Here is a 21,873-nt window from a genome sequence, read left to right on the forward strand (position 1 = left end):
TCCCTTACCACTCCTTTTAAGGCAGGCCTCTGGTCTTCTGCCTACTACGTAGACCAAACAATATGATGTGTAATGTCCTCCCAGTGCTATTTTTCTAGAGAAAGAGCTGCCAGAACTCACCAGGAACAAATCTAGGGGTGGGGGTGGGGATTAGAGACCCACCGGAGGAAGGAGAGAAAGCTCTCTACCTCACCCCCATAAAAAAAGCCTCCCTCACTGTCTCCTCCTGTCTCTGCCTGCTTTGCTCCCCCTCTCTCCTTCCCTGGACGAGCCACGCGGCTCTTGCTGTCCCTGCGAAGATGATGGGGGGCGATGGAGAGAGAAAGAGGTGCGTGCGGGTGGGGTGGGGTGGGAGTTAAAGGTCCAGGCAGGTTCATGGGCAACCCACGGAGCCCACCTCTCTGTGTTTTTCTCCTGCCCTGCATGATAGCTCGCTTTCAGATCCAGGAGAACTTTTAAGGGTCTCTGACTCTTAAAGGGTCTCTGACTCTCCTCACACTTGGCACGCGCTTGGCAGCTGGATGTTGAGGAACATGGGGCAGGAAGTTTGAGAAGCGTGGCCTCTTTCCCTAGCATGGTCCTCCAGCTGCGCTGGCAGGGAGGTGGGTGGGTGGTGGACTCTCCTCCTCCTCCGGCTCCTCCTCCCTGGACTCCAACTCTCCTTCCCGGACACTCAGCTTGCCGCCTGGCCCTGGTTCCCTGTGCCACTGGTGCCACAGGGTAGAGACGTGCCTGGGGAGAGGAATATTCCCTTTGAAATAAGGGAAATTTAAGGGATATAAAAAATCAGGGATAGCAGCGGGAAACAGCTTGGAATAAGGGAGTTTCCCACAAAAAAGGGAGATTTGACAGCTATGCTTTGATCATCTGCACAAGTTCCAGCTTGTCCATATCTTTCTTAAATTGTGGTCCCCAGAACTGGACACAGCATTCCAGGTGTGGTATGACCAAGGCAGAAGAGTTGGTACTGTTACTTCCCTTGATCTGAACACTATACTTCTGTTGATGCAGCCTAGAAGAACATTAGCTTATTTTGCTGTTGCTGCATCACTGTTGACTCATGTTCATCTAGTCCCCTATCCTTTTCACGTGTACTACTGACAAGCCAGGGATCCCCCATCTTATATTTGTGCAGCTGCTTAAAACCTGACATTTTTCCCTAGTGAAATTCATTTTGTTAGTTTGGGTCCCAGAGCTGTCAACCTTGCTTTTTTTTTTGCATTGGGAAACGGCCATAGCTGTCAACTTTCCCTTTTTTTGCAATGGGAAACGGCGCTGGAATAAGGGAATTTCCTGCAAAAAAAGGAAAAGTTGACAGCTATGTTGGGTCCAGTTCTCCAATCTGTTAAAATCATCCTGAATCCCAATTCAGTATTCTGCGGCATTAGCTAATCCTCCCATTTTGCAAATTTGATGGGCATCCTCTCAGTTCATTCTTCCAAGTCATTTATAAAGACCTTGAACAATAGCAGGCATCTCACTTGGCATCTCACTTGTCACTTTTTCCAGAATGACAAGAAACCATCAGTGAGTGGGTTTTGGTCAGTCAACCAGCTAAAAATCCACCTAACAGTTACATTGTTCAGACCACATTTTACCAGCTTCTCTGCAAGAAGATCACAGGGGACTTTGTCAAAAAGCCTTACTGAAATCAAGATACACTACATCCCCAGCATTCCCCTGATTCACCAAGCTTGTAATTTTATCAAAAAAGAAATGAGATTTGTCTGGCATGACTTGTTTTTGAGAAACCCATGCTGGGTTGTAGTAATCACAGCATCCTTTTCTGAGTGCTCATATACAGATCTGTTCTAGGACCTTTCCTGGTATTGACATCAAGCTAACTGGTTGGTAGTTACTTGGATCTTCTCCCCCCCCCCCCCTTTTGAAGATGGGGACAACATTTACCTTCCTCCAATCTGCAGGGACCTTACCTGTTCTCAAATAATTCTCAAAGGTTATAGAGACGGTGGCTCTGTGATTACATCCGCACACTCCTTTGGTCAGTGCTTTTTTTCTGGGGGAACACAAGGGTACGCATACCCCTAAACATTTTGTGAATCTAAGTTTGGCCTCATTGAGGGGCAGTATTTAAATGAGTAGAAAAAAAGCACTGCCTTTCGTACGTTTGGATACAGCTCATCAGGTCTTGGAGATTTTAAATCTTTTAAAGTATCTAGATGATCCCTTACCAACTCTTTTCATAACTTGGAAAATATTTCCTAATATTTGATATCCTGTATTACGAATTCAAATTCATCTTGCTTGTTTCTCATACTCTCTGCAAAGTGGTTGCAAGAAAGGAGGAAGTAGGACACACAGAATGCGGAATGAAAGCAGGGACGTGAAAGGGTCTGCAGAATAGGAGGGAAAGGTGGTTTCATAATTGGACAGAAGTTGAAAAGGGGGCTTAGAAAAGAGGAGGAAGATGCAGAAGGTTGCCATGGCTTGTGTGCAAGGGGGAGGGGAGAAGGCATGGACATGGATGTAAAGGTGAAAACAGAGGCGCAATGCAGGGCTGCAGAACAGAAGAGAGAATTGGCATCAGAAATGGGGTTGGAAAGACGAAAAGTGAGTGTAGCGGTTGCATAGAGTAGGAAGGAGAAGTTCTAGAGGGTTGATGTGGGGGGATGGTAAGGGTGGTGGTGAGATCACAACCCAGCCACATGAGTGGGGAATAAATAATAAAATTGTTATTACTGAGGAACCTTGGTTCTCGAACGGCTTAGTTGACAAATTGACTCCCGAACGCTGAAAACCTGGAAGTAAGTGTTCTGGTTTTCGAACGTTTTTCAGAAGCCAAACGTCTGATGCGGTTGTCGGCTATTGTTTCTGGGGCACCTGCACCAATCGGAAACCGTGTGTTGGTTTTTGAATGTTTTGAAAGTCAAACGGACTTCTGGAACGGATTAAGTTCTATAACCAAGGTACCACTGCATTATTATTATAGCTGTGCATCCCATTATTTCAAGTAATAATAATAATCCTTCTTGTGTATTTTGGAAAGTAAATGTTCAGAAATGGAAATAAAAGGCCCACAATACACAAAGAGCTCTCTCTCTGTTTCTCTGGATTGCACCTAATTGCCAGGTACAGGGTTGCGATCAGACAGAGTATGAGTCTTCGGATGACATATTTCAGTTATATGTAACGTAAACCAATGGCACACCTTCTGGTGGGAACTGTTAACATATGGAACAAAACTCCATAATATGATAATTTTTTATTACTACTACTACAGCAAAAGCAAAAATTCAATTACTTTCACCAAACACAAATTGTAATTTAATGAGATGAAACAATATTCCCTATTTCCTGATGTATGCCTTCATATGTTTTCATTTGATTACAGTATATGACAAAACATCAACAGTTCTCAAGCTTTGTTTTGCTGCTGTAGCTGCAGGTCTTTTACTTCCTGGAAAGACATTCACTTGGGTTGTCTGGCTTGCTAAACCTACTGCCACGAAATTCCAATTGCACACATGGCTCTTTCCTGCGTGCACATGTTCTTCCACATCACTTCTTTCCATGTGTGTTATTAGGGGATAGACAGGGCCTTGAGGGTAATCCCCACTTGTGCAACTGATGTGCTTGTGCAAACAAGACTTCCCCTTCATCTCCACTCTTGCAGCCTGCTGTTCAGCCTCCGAATCTGCTCCAGGGAGTTGGCAGCCCTCTAGAGCAAAGTATGGGGAGAAGGCTGAAAAGGAGAGGAAGGGCAAGACTGATCACTTTTGCTGGCGTGATCTTGGATCTCATGCAGAATGTATAAAATAACATGGGGTCAGCCCTTCTAACTGTTAGTCCCCACCCTTCATGGTGTGGGGACTAACAGACTTGCGGAACTTGCGGCTCTCCAGGAGTCACTAGACTACAGCTCCCACCATCCTGGACCCAATGGCATGCTGGCTTGGAGCCCAACAATATTTGGTAGGCCACAGGGTAGCCTGTCTGTCTCTCTTTGGTCTAAGTCCAACACAACCCACACACTACCATGCAGCCTCCTGTACAATATAATACATAAAAATGCACCAAATATATAAATCACTCTCAAAAGCTGAGCTAACGGGTATTTTGTTCTGCAAAACATAATGTCTGCGAAACACTGTGCTGCTGTAATTAGATTATAGCAAGCACAGAACAGAGCAAAACCAGAGGGCACCAGTTTGTCACAAATATAATTATGAAAGTATTGCTGACAGACTAAAGTGGCCATATCGTTAACGGGATCTAATGAATGAATCCGTTATGACAATTTAACCTGGTTTTCATTCTGTAGTCTTCTGCTCCCACCTTTAGGCAGAATGGATGATGGATACATATAATTTAAATGGTGTGGTTTAATGCAACCGGTTAATCAGGTCTTATTTGTAGAGAGAGAGAGAAATGATTTCTGTGCTATTTAAGCTAGGATCAAAGACCTATTAATAAGCTACCTGAAATTTCTCAGTGTTCACTTATATCGCTAAAGTCACATTTTCATTTAGACTGGAAGGATTAGTTAAATCAGTTGGCTACTCTGTGATTGACAAATACCACTGGTCTAAGTTGGACTCAGCAGTTCAGTGTCACGTTCCAATCCCTGTGGAACTGTGTCATCCTCATGCCTAATCTTTTCTGTACAGGACTACACGTAAAATCCAATTCACTGAGCAATGCTGCTTTGCTCTCAGTGTTAATTGTCACGGCTACAATGAGTTTAGATGCTTCATCAGAGATTCTGTATCAGGATTCATTTTTCTTCTTTTTGTTTTAGAATCTTTATCAACTTGCAGTCACCAAGCTAAAGCAATCCACTAATACTTGGACTAATACTTTGTGGATTGCAAAGGAGCTGCACAGACAACAGATAATCCTGTTTGCCCTCCCAGCTGTAAGCAGTGCAAGAAAAATCTAATAAACTTCAAGAGAACCAGATACTTGTCCCATTGATGCAAGGAGAAGTTAATCTTACGCTGCTTTCATTTGCTTCAGTGTCTGGATTTGAAGTATATTTTCTATTTAAAAAACTGACATTTTCCAAAGAAAACGGAGTGTGGAATTGGATTTAGAAATATGCCCTTTTATGACCTATCAGTGTGGCGGCAATATCTATTTTCCTTCAGGACACAGAGCACAAATACAGAAGATGAAGACACCACAGCTCAGCTGTTTTTCAAGGTAAGAAAAAGTTTGGGATAATGAAAAGAGAGGGACAATGACTTAAATTAATGCTGTTGCATCACTAATTCTTGGTTCAGAGAGGTGGCAATGTCTACAGTTCAATTTCTCCTATATGTGATAGCTACAATAAAAAAGATTGCTGCAAAATCATAATGTATAGTTAGGGCCCTGTTTAGGTCTTTCTCCAGCATGGAAAATAAGTCCAATAGTGCCTTTTAAAACTTGATCTTCTTGCTTCTCAGTTGTCTCATTTTAGCTCCATGTCAGTCCTTACAGAAGCACTGAGTTTACTGTTAAAGGGAGTAATGCATGTGCTCTCAATTGATTCCTAAATCAAACACAATAATTTTATTTTGCCATGAGTACAAAGGTTAGGAAGGTGCTGCTGTGTTAGTTTCTCCACCTATGAAGTCATGATAAAACAATTTAAAAGCTACACCGAGGGAATAGCTGAAATGGGGGGGTTCTTAAGAGAGAGAAGTAGTGCTGTAAATTTCAAACACTGTAGCATTCTTCACCACTTTCCTGTTTCTATATTTACTGGTAACACCTCCTTTCCCCCATCCAGTTACCTGCTAAGCATCTCTCTGAGTCCTGCCCTATAAGTAAATTGCTCATTCAGGAGAACACAACCATTCAAGGAACACTGATGTTCTTTTGTCAGATCTCAGCATCCATCCAGAAACATTTATTTTTATTTTTATTTATTTTTTGCAAAAACCACAGTGGCAGACGTGTTCACAAAAATCAGACAGCAAGCCCACAACGCAGCCTTTGTGTGACACCAGGCGTGCCTTGAATCACTGACTCTCCCTTCCAATCAAGAGGCCTTATATGTCACCAATTCCTAGGGACTTCACTTTTCGTTTTTAAAGTGCGCATTTCTAGTCCTCATTGTCACAGAAAGGAATTTAATAAATTTAAGAAGCGGTACTGATGGGAGTGCAGAGTCATTTTGATGGGGTCATTTTGATGGGGTTTTCCAGTGGCCAACTTCTCTACTCTATGCACACACACCCTGCCGCTAGAAAGCAACCCTACTCCTCTCTGTAAAACTGCCCTAAAAGGAAACCCTCCAACCTTTTCCTCTGACATTCTTTATTTTATAAAGGAGAGAACTATATTCAAAGAAGCTAATTTGCCACATTTAAATCAATCAATCCAGTTGAATTGTTTTGTTTTATGTGTGCAGAAGGGGTAGGGCAAGGAAGTAGTACAGAATGTCTGGAATGTAGTGATGTTCCTGCAGTAATTCTCTGTCCATGTAAACATTCACTGCCCTTGCTTCACCTTATAACCTACTTATTTGCTTCCGCTGTAGGACACTCTAAGCTGTATCAGATCCTGAAGCCTCTTCCTGTTGCTTTCTAATATTTCCACAGGACATTAACTGCTTATTGTCTACTTGACAGTCTCAAATCCTAACAAGACTCCTGAACTTGGATTCTAGCAGCCTGAAATTGTTTTGGCTTCTAGTTTATTTTACTTAATCCTGACCTCGTTCTTTGCTATCCGACACTGACTTTACTTTATTAGTTTCTAGGTTAATCCCCTCTGGTACTGACCCCTTGGCCAGGTTCCTGTTGGACTTATTCTCCCTTCCCCAGTCTCCATTTCCCTTTTTCTTCTCCATCTTAGTATCTTACCCATAGAGATAGAGTAGGTGGATCAATAGCTCTAATCCCTATGTAAACAGAATGATTTTTTATCCTTTCGTTAGGTAAATTTACATATACTGTATGCTTATTCACATTTCCACGATCTAAATTGCTAAAGAAATATTTTAAGCCATACTAGGTGACATTTAAAGACCTTTTAAAATATTCATCATGACACTTAGTTTAGCTCTTTGAGTTGGTTACATCTAGCTTTTATTTGCAAATGCTGGTGAGGTTAAAATAGGTCAGTTTAAATTGCTTTGTTGCTTTGTTTGGCCTAATTCATACTAAGCAGAGTTTATTACCACAGCCTATGAAAGAACAATCCAGTATTCTTTTGGCATTTCTGTTTTGCATTTATTATATGCCAGGATATAGTTTTGGGAATAAATACCACACACTTCCATTTTTTTCTGTTTATAATTTTACAGTGTAAGTGACTTCTTGTAGCATTTTCCTTTTCTCTTCTGAGTTTATTTTAAGAGCAGATTGAAAGCAGAATTTGATCATTTTCTCTATAGATAATTGATGAATGCCTTGAGTGTGAACCATTACATATTGTGCAGGTGCCTTGCTGCTACATTATTATTTATCACAGCAGTGCATATTCTATCATGCTATCACAGGTTCACTCAAGGCAGTTCACAGTCGTTAACTGTGGCCCTAGAATACAGACTCTGAATCAACCCTTTAAGGTTCCTGGTTTTGCCTTAGGCTATGTGCACATTGCCATTCAGTGCATTACCACTGCTGGTGTTTGAAGCAAAGTACTTTACATATGACATTAGCCACAATTCATGTGTAGCTTCTACTACTGTTTGATGCGTTCACCCTCAGGCCAGCCTCCATCTCATTTGAAAACATAAGCCAATGTTAATCTAAGATGTGTACATTGCAGACAGGCTAATAATGGTGCTTCACCCTGTGCTGCCCATGACTTCTCCACAACTCTTCCCCCCCCCCAATTTCAGCTATTCCCTCGGTGTAGCTTTGCTACAAATACACCTGGTGTATTTAACATGTGGGACGAGGGTGGCGCTGTGGGTTAAACCACAGAGCCTAGGGCTTGCTGATCAGAAGGTTGGCGGTTTGAATCCCCGCAATGGGGTGAGCTCCCGTTGCTCGGTCCCTGCTCCTGCCCACCTAGCAGTTCGAAAGCATGTCAAAGCGCAAGTAGATAAATAGGTACTGCTCTGACAGGAAGGTAAACGGCGTTTCCGTGCGCTGCTCTGGTTCGCCAGAAATGGCTTTGTCATGCTGGCCACATGACCCGGAAGCTGTATGCCGGCTCCCTCGGCCAGTAACGCGAGATGAGCGCCACAACCCCAGAGTCCGACACAACTGGACCTAATGGTCAGGGGTCCCTTTACATTTACCTTACCACCATATTATTGCTATTATTAACCTGCCCTTCAACCTAAGGTCCCAGAGTGGATTACAACAATTAAATCACAATATTTAAAGCAGTTTGAACATATCTGTCACAATGGCAATATAGCTGGCACTCCAGCTCCAGCATAGTACCGGTATTCTATAACCTCTTTGCCACCTGAACTTCACATTAGATTGTGTCCTGAATCATTTTGGACTCTCCCCTGTATTCAGCAATCCATCAGTAATATACAAATTATCAACAATAAACAAATACAATCAGCAAAAGGTAAAAAAAAAAAAGTTACATAACTAAATTACAAGTTTGAACAAGTTGGCTGAAATAAAAACATTTTAGCTGGGGTCTAAAACAATAGAACGACAATTCCCACTCGGTGTTAATAGACCTGGAAGTCCAGAGCAGATGTGCTGCTATACTAAAGATGGACTCCTCACAGATACCGAATGAACATGGCATTTTAAAAAGTGCTATCTCTGCAGATGAAAGCAGTCAAATAGGGGTATGATGATTCCCCAAGTATATTGGGGCCAAACTGATCTAGATTGTATTTCTGATCGATCTATGTTTTAATATGTGTGCTGGTTGTTGACCGTAATAATTTTTTTTTGAAGATTTTGAATTTGCTAATCAGAATACCTTGTAGCAGATCAGCAGCTAATGCAGGTCTTTGAGCAGAAGTGTAATACGCTGTCACCAACCACGCTGCAGCATTCTGCACTAACTGCAATTTCTACACCAGCCACAAGGGGAGCCCCACAGAGAGTGCATGGCAGCATTCCAGTCATGAAGTTACCAGGGCCTGGACTGCTATGGTCAAGCTATCCCAGCCCAGGAATGTCTGCGGCCAAAGCCGATGGAATCTTTTCCTGCACACCCTCATTGAAATAAATAGAAATGGTGCAAGTGTTCAGCTGTGGATTGTACCTATTATTGAGATCTCTCCTCCTACACTGACTGAGGTTCTGTGTTTCCTGGCAAGGAGATGCACTGAAGACTGCTCTTACTGAATGGCTAGTGGTCATGTGTCTGTTAAGTGTTAAAGGCAGGGCAAGTGGCAGCCTAATAGTTTCCATTTGCCCTAAATGGAACATGGCTTCTAACTAAATATGGTACATGAAACTGCTAAATCTTCCCACTCCTGTTGACAAGAGGAAATTAGAAGCCAGCAGTTAAGTGTTGGGGGAAAGGCAGCAAGTGGCAATAAGAGGATCCCCACTGGATCAGACCTGTCTAGACCAGTATCCTGTTGTCCACAGTGACCAACCAGATGTCTGTGGGAACTGGCTTCTCCTTTTTTTTATTCCCCACCAACTGGCATTCATTCAGAATGCTGCCTCTGTTTCTGGAGCTTTTGATGCATTTATTTATTAGTTAAATGATTTACAAACAGGTCTCTCTATCTCAATGCTTGTTATATGAAATTTCACTTATTCAAACAAGAGGAATTAGTACCCAAACCTCACTATACACACTGCAGATTCAGATATCCAAACAGCCAGACCTGTGTAAACAAACCAGCAGCCTTAAACAAACCTTCCTTTTTCTTACAGGTGGGTAGCCGTGTTGGTCTGCCATAGTCGAAGCAAAGTAGAAAATTCTTTCCAGTAGCACCTTAGAGACCAACTGAGTTTGTTCTTGGTATGAGCTTTCGTGTGCATGCACACTTCTTCAGATACAGATGCACATGAAAGCTCATACCAAGAACAAACTCAGTTGGTCTCTAAGGTGCTACTGGAAATAATTTTCTACTTTTCTTCCTTTTTGTGTTTTGCTGGTCTACGGCAGCTGTTTTGCCAGAAACCATGGTGGGAGAGGGGGAGAAATCAGACAAATAAGAGATAATTTTTCCTTTCTTTGTTTGCCTTTCACAAGGTTTCAGAGGGTTTTCCTAGTTTTTTCCATCATTTTCAGGTCAAAATTCCACGGTCAGAAACAGATTAGAAATTTCCCCATAAGAATCAAGGGGAATTGTCAGCTCATTATGCAAATACTAACCTAACAAACAATTTCCTTAGAATGTATTGTGTTTGGATAGTGGGAGAGACCTGCATGTATAAGAAGAGGGAGGTCTTCAGGGCCTGCTTAAAGACTACCATAGACAGGGCCTGTGTAACCTTCAAAAGGATTGAATTCCATAATTGTGGGGCCAGCTCGAATCTCTTTCACTGGAGTTCAGATAGTATGTGTCTGTCATGACTCACAGTCATTGCTAGCCTCATTTTAAAGATATCAGGGTTGGTCATATGTTGCCATATTCTGCATCCACAGCAATGCAGTTTTGCTTGGCTCAGCGTTGTTCCTGGGTATCGCAGCCAATCTTTTCTGTTGAAGGTTTCCTTTTGGGAGTTGAGGGGAGGCAGGAGAACATAATGTTCCCCTTTGCTTTTAGGGAACAAATACAAGTATGTGGACTCCAATATAAAGGAAATTGCCTCTCTCCATTATGAGTATGACAGTATGGCCAAATATATATCATGGTGTTTTTTTCCTGCACAGAATTTAATTTCCAGTGCTATAGCCTGTCTATATATCAGACTGCTGACAATCCCAGCACCTTCAAGAGGGGGTGGGGCTAGGGTACTTCCAGATTGTCACTATTTTGGGGTGGAATTCAGTCACATCCCAACAAATTTAGGTTGCGCAATGAAAGTTGATTTGGAGCTCTTGCACAACAAATCCACTTCCCCAAAAGATCAGACCTTTTTAAGATAAAGAAAGTGACAAGAAAAAGCACTGGCAAGTGTGGGATAATACTTGCTTTGAAGCAATGTCAGCTACCCTCCATGAAAACACATCAGGTAATAATAAATAAATAATAATATTAATTTTATTGTTTATACCCCACCCATCTGGCTGGATTTCCCCAGCCACTCTGGGTGCCTTACAGCATATAAAAAATGTAAAAACATCAGAAATTAAAATTTTCCTGATACAGGGCTACCGTCAGATGTCTTCGAAAAGTCAGATAGTTGTTTATTTCCTTGACATCTGATAGGAGGGCATTCCACAGGGCGGGCCCCACTACCGAGAAGGCCCTCTGTCTGGTTCCCTTTAACCTTACTGTCGGGATACCATCCAAACTGGAGGGTGGGAGTCCAGCCAAACGCCATTACGCATGCCTGCCTGGTTCTCCCTCCTGTGTGCCGTCCGGAGAAATCTTCTGTCTCCTTTCCGACTGGACTCTGTGATCCATGTCTTCCGACAGTAGGGCACATATTAGCAGAGTAAACAAAACATCAACAGAAGCCAGGCCCAAGGTGGGGGCCCTAAAGCTACTTTATTATTTACAGTTCAGAACAAAAGGGAACATGTCTCCTCTCCTTCTTGCTCTCAGAGAGAAGGGAACAATAGCAATACGAAAACGGAACAATGAAAGGCAAAACATCTGTTCTCGTGCTCCAACAGCTAGTGCTGGAATGTACATAGACATGTGATGATTAACAGTCCCACACATCTGAGGAACAGTGGGGGAATAGAAACCTAACACTTACTTCTTGCAGTGGGCGAACCACCAGAAGGCCCTCGGAGCTGGAGCTCAGTATCCAGGCTGAACGATGGGGGTGGAGATGCTCCTTCAGGTATACTAGACCGAGGCCATTTAGGGCTTTAAAAGTGAGCACCAATGCTTTGAATTGTGCTCGGAAACGTACTGGGAGCCAATGTAGGACTTTCGCACATCAGAGTGAATACTCACCAAGTAGCCAACATTTAATCTCCCTACAAACCTCTCAAGATCAAAGCACAATAAATAGATGTCTAAAAAAGCCCTGAGTATAAAAACCACCCTGATTGGGAAATGCAATTGAAAAACAGAAGATTCTGTCTACTACTTACCACCTGGGGCAGTGAGATGGGATCACATAGCCAGTGAACTACCAGGCCCAGTTCAAGGTATTAAGATTTTGCACGAATCAATACTATCTCTGTGAATACTGAATGGGAATAGGCTGGATACAGAAGACACAGTAGCCACTTAATACCGTAGTGTGTGGTAACTACACCTATGGAAAGGTGCCTTCTGAGTGTAGCCTCCAACAGGGGCAGAGCAAGGGGGCGGGGGGCGGGCCGCCCTGTGTTCCAGGGGAGGGGGGTGACACTTGGGCCGGCCTCCAAGCAGGTTTGCAAGCAGGCTGCGGGGCGAGGCCGCTCCGCCCCGCAGCCTGTTTGGGGCCCGCCCGGCACCACCGCTATGGTGTGGCATGCATGCGCAGTGCATTGTACGCACTGCGCACGCACTGCTGCGTATGATGCATGGTGCGTGCGTCGGATGCAGCAACACTGTGTGCACACGTGCGCCGCCGCTGGGTCCCCGGGTTTGGCGCCCCGGGTGACAGAGCGGCTCGCTCCGCCACTGGCCTCCAACACCTGAGGTTATTCCTGCATTGCATTATTCCACCTCTACAGTGCTATGATTCTATGAACAGCCTCATGTAATTGCTAAGTATTCAGGAAAGCTTGGTAAAGCTCAGAGTACAGCCTAGGGCAGAGACTATGGTATGTACACCCACCATAAGAAAGGCTTTTAGTAGCTGCTATATAGCGGGCGGGCAAATGTTTCCACATGAATGCCCAAATCAGGGTCCAACAAATCAAGCTGAGGTTGACTCAGAGCAGCCACACTTACATATTTAAAATCTGGAGTTGTATTGTTTGTACTGAACTAGGAAAATGTAAGCTTTGATGCTGCTAATTTTTATTTGTTTATCCTACTCTTCAGCCAATAAAAAAGCTCCTAAAATGATTTAGAATGAACAATAATAACACTTTCCCTACCTTCTTGCTTATAATCTAAAAGAAATGATTCAAAAGGAAAGGGGATTGTGATCTGAGGTTTCCTGCCTGATGGCAGAGGCCAGAGTATATTGTCTTCTGTGTAGTACCTCTCCACCATTTTGAAGTGGTCCCAGTATCAGCAAATATGAGAGAAACCTAACTTAATCCAGTCATGAACTTCCCCCATTGTTTGACATAATTATCTGTGTTCTGAGGAACTTCAGGCTAACCTTCAGTTTTGCACAGAGGTTAGCGACCCCAGAGGGAGGCCTTCATGTTTATTAAGCATGAAGACTATAGAGCAAGTTCCAACCTAAAGGAAGCAATTGATGAGGCTTCACAGCGCCATCCACTTTCCTTTCTGCTGCCTTTCCTTCCTGGCAGCTCACGGCCTTAAACAGTAACACTAATGATTTCAATGGTCCAATTAGCAAGCTGTTCTTTCCTAGCATATCACTTTGAGCTTGACCCTAAGCAAGAGGCAAATAACATCTGTCTTGGTTGAGATCAAGCTCCTTGAGGGATTTTGTATGGATTAGCTTGGCTGCCTCCCCAGCACAAAGATCAATATGTGAGTCAGCCATGTGCCTGAATACCAGCAGTGTTTTTTGAGACTCAACTTTTAATCTGCTTGCTGGATTATTAGAATCCATATAGGAGGCAGATGTAACAGACTCTCCTACAGCCATTCCACTCAGAGACCTCAGCAGAGTGCCCAAATGTCCTGTTTTACAGAGACAGTGCTCTATCTGACTGTCAGAGAACCTATGTGAAGAGTTGCACGGTTTAAAAAGAAAATGCCCATAAGCAGGGAGAGCAGAATCTTTGAAGTTGCCTTTCAATAGTTAGCACCTGGACAAGCAGACGGAGCAGACACACAGGTTACCTGATCACACCCAGGACTTACACTTCTTCTCATCCCTGCTGCTTTCCCTTGGGGAAAACTGCTCTTTAGTGCTCAATTGGAGCAAATGGCAATTCAAACTTTCTCCAGATTGACATTTGCTCTGATTTAGCACTGAAGAGTGAGGACCGGGACAACAGGAAAACTACTTGAACCCATGCTTTCTATGCACCGGACAAGCAGAAGTGTAGACAAGCCCTCCCAGTCTTCTCCCCAGTGATGAGATAGATTGTTAAATTTCAGCAATGATTTCTCAATCTGCAGCTATGCATGTCAGTTAGCACTTGCAAATTTATGCAAATATGTAGCCTCATCTTTTTATGATGTGCAAGTGGCTGCCCTAAATAAAACCCATATAATCTTGTGATTAATTTTAAGCAGTACTGTTTTTTCTAGAAAAATAGGTGCCGGAATTCACCATGAACACCTCCCTCATTCTCTTAGAATAGCAATGGCACCCACCTGGGAGGTGCCGGAACTGAGTTCCAGCTGTAAAAAAAAAGCCCTGATTTTAGGTGACCAGCAGTTAGGGTTTAGCCATATCATCAAGTTTCCTTCATGCTTCTCGTATAGGGATTCATTTTTGCCCTGTAAGAATGCACACTATAGCCAATCACCAGAGCTTCCCCTTTCGCTACAACAACACACTGCAGAAATACATCCCATCAAGTACTGCCCACTAGTTTGGACAGGTCAGGAAACATCAAGATAGATATTGGGGGAATACAAATATTGAAAGTGCTCGTGCATTGACGAAAGCGCACACAGAAAAAACTTGCCGCAATATGCACTGATGCCCTTGTGTGGATACAGCATCTGTGGGACTTAGTTCTAAGTAAATGTATTTATGTTTGAATCAAAAGCAGGGAGGGGACTATTCGTGTTTTCAGACGTAAGGCTCAAAGCAGTTCTTGCTCTAGTCAGTTTGGAGTATAAACGTTCCATTAGCTGGAATGCTGATTTGCATTGCAAATTGCTCCCTTCTGATCCTCTTCCACTTATGAGTATGATCAGGTGCTCACACAGATGACTTGAGAAGTCCCAAAGGCAATATAAACCCTGCATACAAAAATGCTCCAGGACAGGAAACATTTCTGCTATAGTCTTTGCCATAATGATTCGGCTTTCTTTGACTATGCCTACAGTGACACCTGCTGGAGGATTTTAATTCAGTAATGCAAAATTTCACATTGACTTCAGATTATCATTTGGAAAAATCTTACCCCAACCTGTGTGACCAAAGGACCTGATTAATATGTGCTGCACACATGGTGTTTTTAGGCCTGTAAGGAGTGGCAAGTTCAGGGAGGAAACCATAGCTCAGTGGTAGAGCATCTGCTAAAATGAAGGGGAAATACCATTTTATCAGCACCTTCAATGGAAACCATTTCTCCCTCCCAATGCTGCTCTTTGAAGGCCTGAAAACTGGATGTTCAAAGAGCAGCATAGTGGTGCTTGCAAAAGGATCTTCAAAGTCCTAACCATTGGGATTGTCAGACTTGACCCGACAGAGGTTTTGAGATAAAGATCTGGCCCACTGGCCAGGGAAGCTTCCCTCCCCTGCCTTATTTCAAGATTTGCCAACTTTTTTTTTTTTTTTTTACAAATGTGCCATGTTACATTCAAACTATTGGAGAGTGCATCTCTATTGCACACTATCTTGAGTGCCAGTTCAAGATTTTGAGGGGTCCAAGGGCAAGTTGCCCACAGTGGGCACTTCTCTTCCTCACTGCTACCCCCTACTTCCTCATCTTGCACATGCCTGTTCTTATGTGGTCAGAATGACACCATCCATGTCCAAGAAAAAGCTATTAACAGGCTTGTGGGAACCCCAAGATGTGAAGAATTGGAGAAATTGTTTAGGGAATGAACCAATGCAAGGTTCAAAAATGCTGCAGCCTAATTAGGACTGAGTATGCTCAATGGGCATGAAATGTTAACTGACTGTACAGGAGGAAAGGGGGGTCAATTGGGAGAAGAACAGGGAATGGAGTATCCTGAGGGGTGCATAGCCAGCTGTCTGGAACTCTGGACAGTGGCATTCTACACTGCAAATCCCAGCTGCCAGAATTGCTATAGCTAATTCTTCAATGCACATACATTAAGCTCATAAGATATGAGTCCCTTCTCAGAAATGCTGTTCTTGGCATTCCTTGTGATGCTAAATTTCAGTTCCAAGACAAACTTTTCAGTAGATGTTTCAACAGCTATAAAGTAAATTAATGGAACAATAACTTAAGTCTTTAATCCAACATCATTTAGTCAACAGGATGTTCCAGAAAGACTCATTTCTCCCTTCCCTATTTCTTCTTAAGGTTAGTGATGAGTTTCTCTCCTTCTTTCGTTATTAGTTAAAATGAATAAGGAATTTCTGACATGTGAAAATCTGGTATGCCTCAGCAACATGAACTCCAAACAGGCATTAGTCATATGCACATTAAACTGTACTTTCAGAGGGAATGAACTGAAAATTAAAATGCATAAGACAATGTCGTAATTAGGTACATGATAGCTCTGTCTGTTCTGTAAACAGAATATTTTCCAGCTTCCAGGAAATTCATTCAAACTAAAAGTTGTTTTTGTTGTGGTTAGAAGTGGTATAATTGAATTACAAACACAGAACCTCATTCTGGTTGTAATTTCAAGGGGTACCTTCTATTTATTTTTTTAAGATGCCCTGCTTTTTTTAAAAAAATACACTTCCCCACCTACAAAATGGCTTATATAAGTAGAAAATGACAAATCTGATAATGCAAAAATAGTTTTAAAAAACAAAATAAATGAAACAGATTAAAAGCACATAAGCATGAAAGCCAAAGGATATAATATGAGGACTATAGAGCTCAATTATAAAATGTCTTCTGGAATTAAAAAAGGGGTTTCAACACCTGCCTAACAGCACGAAGAGGAGACACCATCCCTGCCCCATGAGAGAATTTGACACATATCTACAGAGTCACCACCAAGAATGCCCTTTCCGAATACCTGCCTTCTTTTCACTGCTGGCCACTGACATTACCTGGCCATCCAGGGACAAATTCAGGTGCAGGAACCCTCAAATGATACTTCAGGGGAGACTACAACCCCAATCAAAATTAGTTGCAAACCTCCACCGAGAGCAGAAGAATCTTCAGTTGTTTGTCCTCCAGACAACCATTCAGAATTTCCAGTGCTTTTCTAGGGTTAGATGATTAATATTAAAAAGTTGAGAGGTGAGTGTCATCAACCTACTGGTGGCACTTAAACCCAAATCCACAAACATCATCACCCAGTAGGTTCGTGTAGACATTAAAACACATAAGAAGCTGGCTTCTGCTTTTTATCAATTGCTTTTGAGAAGCCAGTTCCCCTCATTTGACAGTTTGAAGGCGGTGTGAGAGGAAGACCTGGGGGGGGGGACTCTAGGGCCAGCTTTATGGCGGGGAAGAGGGGTCTGGTCTACCAAGCCCTTCTCATCTTCTGCCAATATGCAGAACTCTCTCAAAGTGGTGCATCTGTGGTTTCACACACTGGCCAGGCTTGCTCATATATTGGGTTGAGGATCTAATAGCTGCTGGTGAGGCTGCCCAGATAAGAGTGCTTATCGGCTTATGTTCTGGGGCTGTCATTTTGTTTCGGTTTTCTGGGGTTGAAGGATGGAGAAAATTACCTCCATAATTGGTAAACAGGCAGTTAAAGAGCCAAAGTTATGTCTGCTCTCCATATTTGAGGGAGACAAAAACACCCTACTAATCAAACCTTTGATTATGTTCCTCCTGATCACAGCCCATTTAACTACAACCCAGGGCTGGAAGATTCCTTGACCATTATAATGGGCATGTGGTATAAAAAGACGGTTTTCTTGAAGATGCTAACTCATAAATTTAAAGGTACCAAGGGTTCTGCCACACCATAATATTTTGGTATCTCACTCTCTCTCTCTCTCTCTCAACTTATATCAACACTCACACCATGGATCGCCTTGTTCTAGCCAAGTGGTTTTTTCATTTAGAAGAATTATTAAACTTATTTGGACCTTGTGCTCTTCAAACTCCCCCAGCCCTATTTTTGCTCTGCCACTAGTATTAGTTGTAGGTACCCTTATCATAGTTTCGCTAGTTAACGATTTTGTTTTTCATGTTTTTGTATGGTTCTTTTTCAGGGTGTACTTTTTTGTCCTGATGCCCATAACTGGACGTGTTATACCTTCTTCTTTGTTTAAGCACAAAAGGTTATAGGGAGCAGGAAAGGACAGGAGAGTAAATCTTACTGAATTGTTGTTAACTGCTTCATTCAGCAGTATATGGACTTTGGAAACATGGATGAATATTAAGCAACTTTGGGGCCTATATAATGCTCAGAGACCTAAAGGCATTATATGCGTGTGTGCTTTAAAAGCAAATAGAAAACAGGTGATATTAAACAGATAAATATAACAAATAATGGCTTCATTTTTTCAATGAACATGAGCCCTGCTTGATCAGAGCAAAGGTCCAGCACCCTGCTCTCTACAGAGGCCAACAAGGTGCTTCTGGGAAATCTGCAAGGTGTGGAGACAATAGCCTTGCCTCATTTTTGCTCCCTAGTAGCTCTTATTCCATAGCATACTGGTTCTGAACCTGGAGGTTCTCATAGCTATGGCTCTGTCTCCCATGAACTTGTTTAATCCCTGTTATAGCCACACAAGCAAGTGGCCATCAGACATCCTTTTGCAGTAAATTCCATACATTAAGTGTTGTGTGAAGAAGTACCTTTCAGAAGGTTGTCTTGAACTACCAGAAAGCTGGGGCCTCCAGAAAGTAGCTTTGCAACCCTACAAGCCTATGGCCTACAGCAGTAGCAGCCAGAGTGGTGGATCAGAGCCATGGAGCTACCTTCCCAACACAGGGCTCGCTACAGCTTACCTGGAGAGGGCAGGGAGGCAGGTAGGGCAGTTCTGCACTGGCACACCAGTGGAAGTGCTGGATTGACTGCTGGGGTGTCCATGTTGCCCTTCCCTTGGGGCCACCCTGCCCTGCCGCATCCCTATCCCCATCCCAAGTAGGTTGTAGCAACTCCTGTGTAGCTATATCTGACAATTTCCTCTCCCAATGGCAGAGAAAGAGGGTCCGACCTCAAAGATGGAGATTTGATTTCAGGTGCCTCCTCCCCACCACCTCTGTGGCTCTTGCCCTACTGGTGCTGGAAATCCAACATAGATAGTAGGGGCAAAAAAGTGGCACCAGTGGATTGATGTGTACCAGAGCATGGCATGGATCCAAAGGTCTTCCCAGTCTCTCAGTCTGCCACCAAATGAAGGAGAAAACTGCACCATCCTTGGATCTGACATAGTAAAATTATCTCCCTTTGAGGGAGGGTTGTAGCATCTGTTTTGCATGCAGAAGGCCCCAGGCTATATGTCCAGCATGTCCAGGAAGGGCTAGGACTGCTGGCAAACCACCACCAGTCAGTGTACTGAGCTAGATGGACTAATGGTCTGGCTCAGTATAGGGCAGCTTCCTTGGTTCTAAGTTCTTAATGGGATGGAAATTGTTGCTGGATAAGGCAGTTCAATCACCTCTGGTTCCCCATCCTCCTGGCGCTTAGCATTGTAGCCTAAGTGTATAAATGCAGCCCTTTTCTATGCCTTTCTGCTTCTCTTCAGTGCTGTTTACTTCCTCCTAAGTGCGCCTAGAATTGCAACCATAATGAAACCTTCTTATTCTCCTTAAAAGCACAATAAAGAGAAGGGGAAGCTTTTCGTCACAATCACCTGCAAATGCATCTTCTTTGATCATATTTCCTTTTGTTTATGGAGGAATATTATTAAGACTCTTATAATACAGAACTCTTCATCAGATGGCCAATTCCCAGCTTCAAATAAAGGCAGGTTCCATTATAAGCTCCTATTTCCTAGTGAAAGGGTTTACAATTTAGGAGCCAGGCAACCAATCAAGGTTAGAGTTAGCCCCATTTTTTTTAAGCTCACAGTGATTCATTTACCATTAATATCTCCAAGACAGGAAACAGATGTAGCTTTCCCAATCATGAAGATTTCTGATTGCCTTGAAAACATTAAAATGTGCCCTATCAATTTTTTAACTGTTTTTATTTATTTTCATAGTACAGAAGATAAATTTTGAGAAAACAATTGTTACAACAGTAAAAAACAAGTAACTTGTCCTGATGAAATTACAGACTTTTATCATGCCATGTGTTAACGTTTCATTTAAACTCAGGTAGCACAATTGGTCAATGCGTCTGGCTGTTAACCAGGAGGTTGGTTGTTCGAGCCCATCCAGGGATGGCTATGGGCAGGATTCATGCATTGCAGGCAGTTGAACTATATGACCCTTGAGATCTTTTCCAACTCTACAATTCTATGAAACAGAATAATATTTCAAGAAATGTTATGCATGACATATTAATCAACATGGAATTAGAAATCAAGAGTTGGATAGTAACAAAAAAGAAAAGCAGTGTGGAATGCTTCTGTTCAGGATTCCAGATACCCATTCCTGCCATTTTCTGGGATAGCCCCCTGCTTTTTTTTAACATTGGGGTGCCACCCAAAAATTGAAGAAGTGTGCATGCACATGAAAGCTCATACCAAGAACAAACTTAGTTGGTCTCTAAGGTATTTTATTTTGTTTTGACTATGGCAGACCAACACGGCTACCTACCTGTAACTGGGCTCCGAGGAGTTTGTGCCCCTGTGCCCAGTCTTGGTTCCTCTTGGAATTAAGGAGCTTTGGTTCCTTTGGTTATAAGGGTCCTTCCAGCATAGCACTGGAACACCCTCTTTCAAGGACCAGGACCAGCTGAGACTCAGCTGAGCCAGGATAGGGAAATTCTCCCGACATATATGGCTGTGAAGGACTTAACTGGCATAGCCCCATTGAGCCCAGACTTGACTGGCCCAGCCAGAGGTCTGTGTGCTCCAGATCCACTCATCCCAGAGGATCTTGGGTTCAAATTGTGCTACAATTTGTTTTTCTATAAGAAATGGGTAGAATCGTTTTGCTTCGTTTCTCCCATCTCTTTCATATAGCTGGGGTTCCCAAGCTGTGGTCCGTGGACCACCAGTGGTCTGTGAACTTCATTCATGTGGTCTGTGTACTATTACTTATATCCTCAGCAGTTTTCAAGTGGACCGTGATGAGGGAAAGTTTGAGAACCCCTTTATTATAGGAGTGATTCCTCAAACAGACAAGAGGTGCTGCATTGCATTTCTTATCAAACTGATGCATACTGTTGCATCCAGGAACATTCTGTAGGATGGAGAAGGGGTCTTGGTGTGCTCTGAAAGTGACAAGGCATTAAAACTGTCCAACTAAAGCACAGGTAAATTAGCTCGACAATCTGCAAAAAGCCCCCAAGAAGCACTGTGAATTGATACACACGGGATGAAATCTGTAGAGGCAATCTTGGAGTGTCCTTAAAAATGAGAAGAAATGAAAACTCCAATCTGAGGCATAAAACAATATGAAACTTGTGAGCTTTTATGCCTTTGGGGAGTAGCACAGTGATTGCACATTTAAGGCCATTTAGATAGTGTCAACATTACAAGTGGGAGAATACAGGAAGGGTGTTCACTGAAAGGAAATTGAAGCTAAGAAGATACTACAAGTTTCTAGCCGCTTATAACATGGGGACCTCCATCACATAAAGATAACATGGCAGGCCTGAAACGTGGCAGGTCTGATGACTTAGGGGAGTAGTACAATACCTGAAAAATGAATGACATTTAGATGGAAAGTTCTAAAGTTGTAGGCAGCAGAAAACAGGCATAGTCTCCATTGTAATCAATATAGTTATTTTATTTTATTTTATTTTGTTAATAGCCTTCCTGTCCTCCCAGAGGAGTCTAGGGTGGCAAACAACCAATGGTAAAATATATTTGAAATATATTTAAAATAATTCCAATACAGATGCAGACTGGAAAAGATCTTGACTAAAAAGTCTTATTGAAAGAGGATGGTTTTCAGAAAGCAATGAAAAGACAACAGAGATGACACTTG

At 42.7% G+C, this 21,873-nt stretch overlaps 1 protein-coding gene across 1 annotated transcript in view; it reads left to right on the top strand.

The window, feature by feature from the left end:
- Nucleotides 1-5,133: 5,133 nt before the first annotated feature.
- The window catches only part of RGS20 (regulator of G protein signaling 20), a 39,669-nt gene continuing 22,929 nt past the window's right edge, over nt 5,134-21,873 (top strand). The window contains exon 1 of the mRNA XM_033155207.1: nt 5,134-5,163. The gene's annotated coding sequence lies outside the window, so the exon portion shown is untranslated. The remainder of the gene's footprint in view (nt 5,164-21,873) is intronic.

Source organism: Lacerta agilis, chromosome 7 (assembly GCF_009819535.1).
Source record: "Lacerta agilis isolate rLacAgi1 chromosome 7, rLacAgi1.pri, whole genome shotgun sequence".
NCBI classification, from domain to species: Eukaryota; Metazoa; Chordata; class Lepidosauria; order Squamata; family Lacertidae; genus Lacerta; species Lacerta agilis.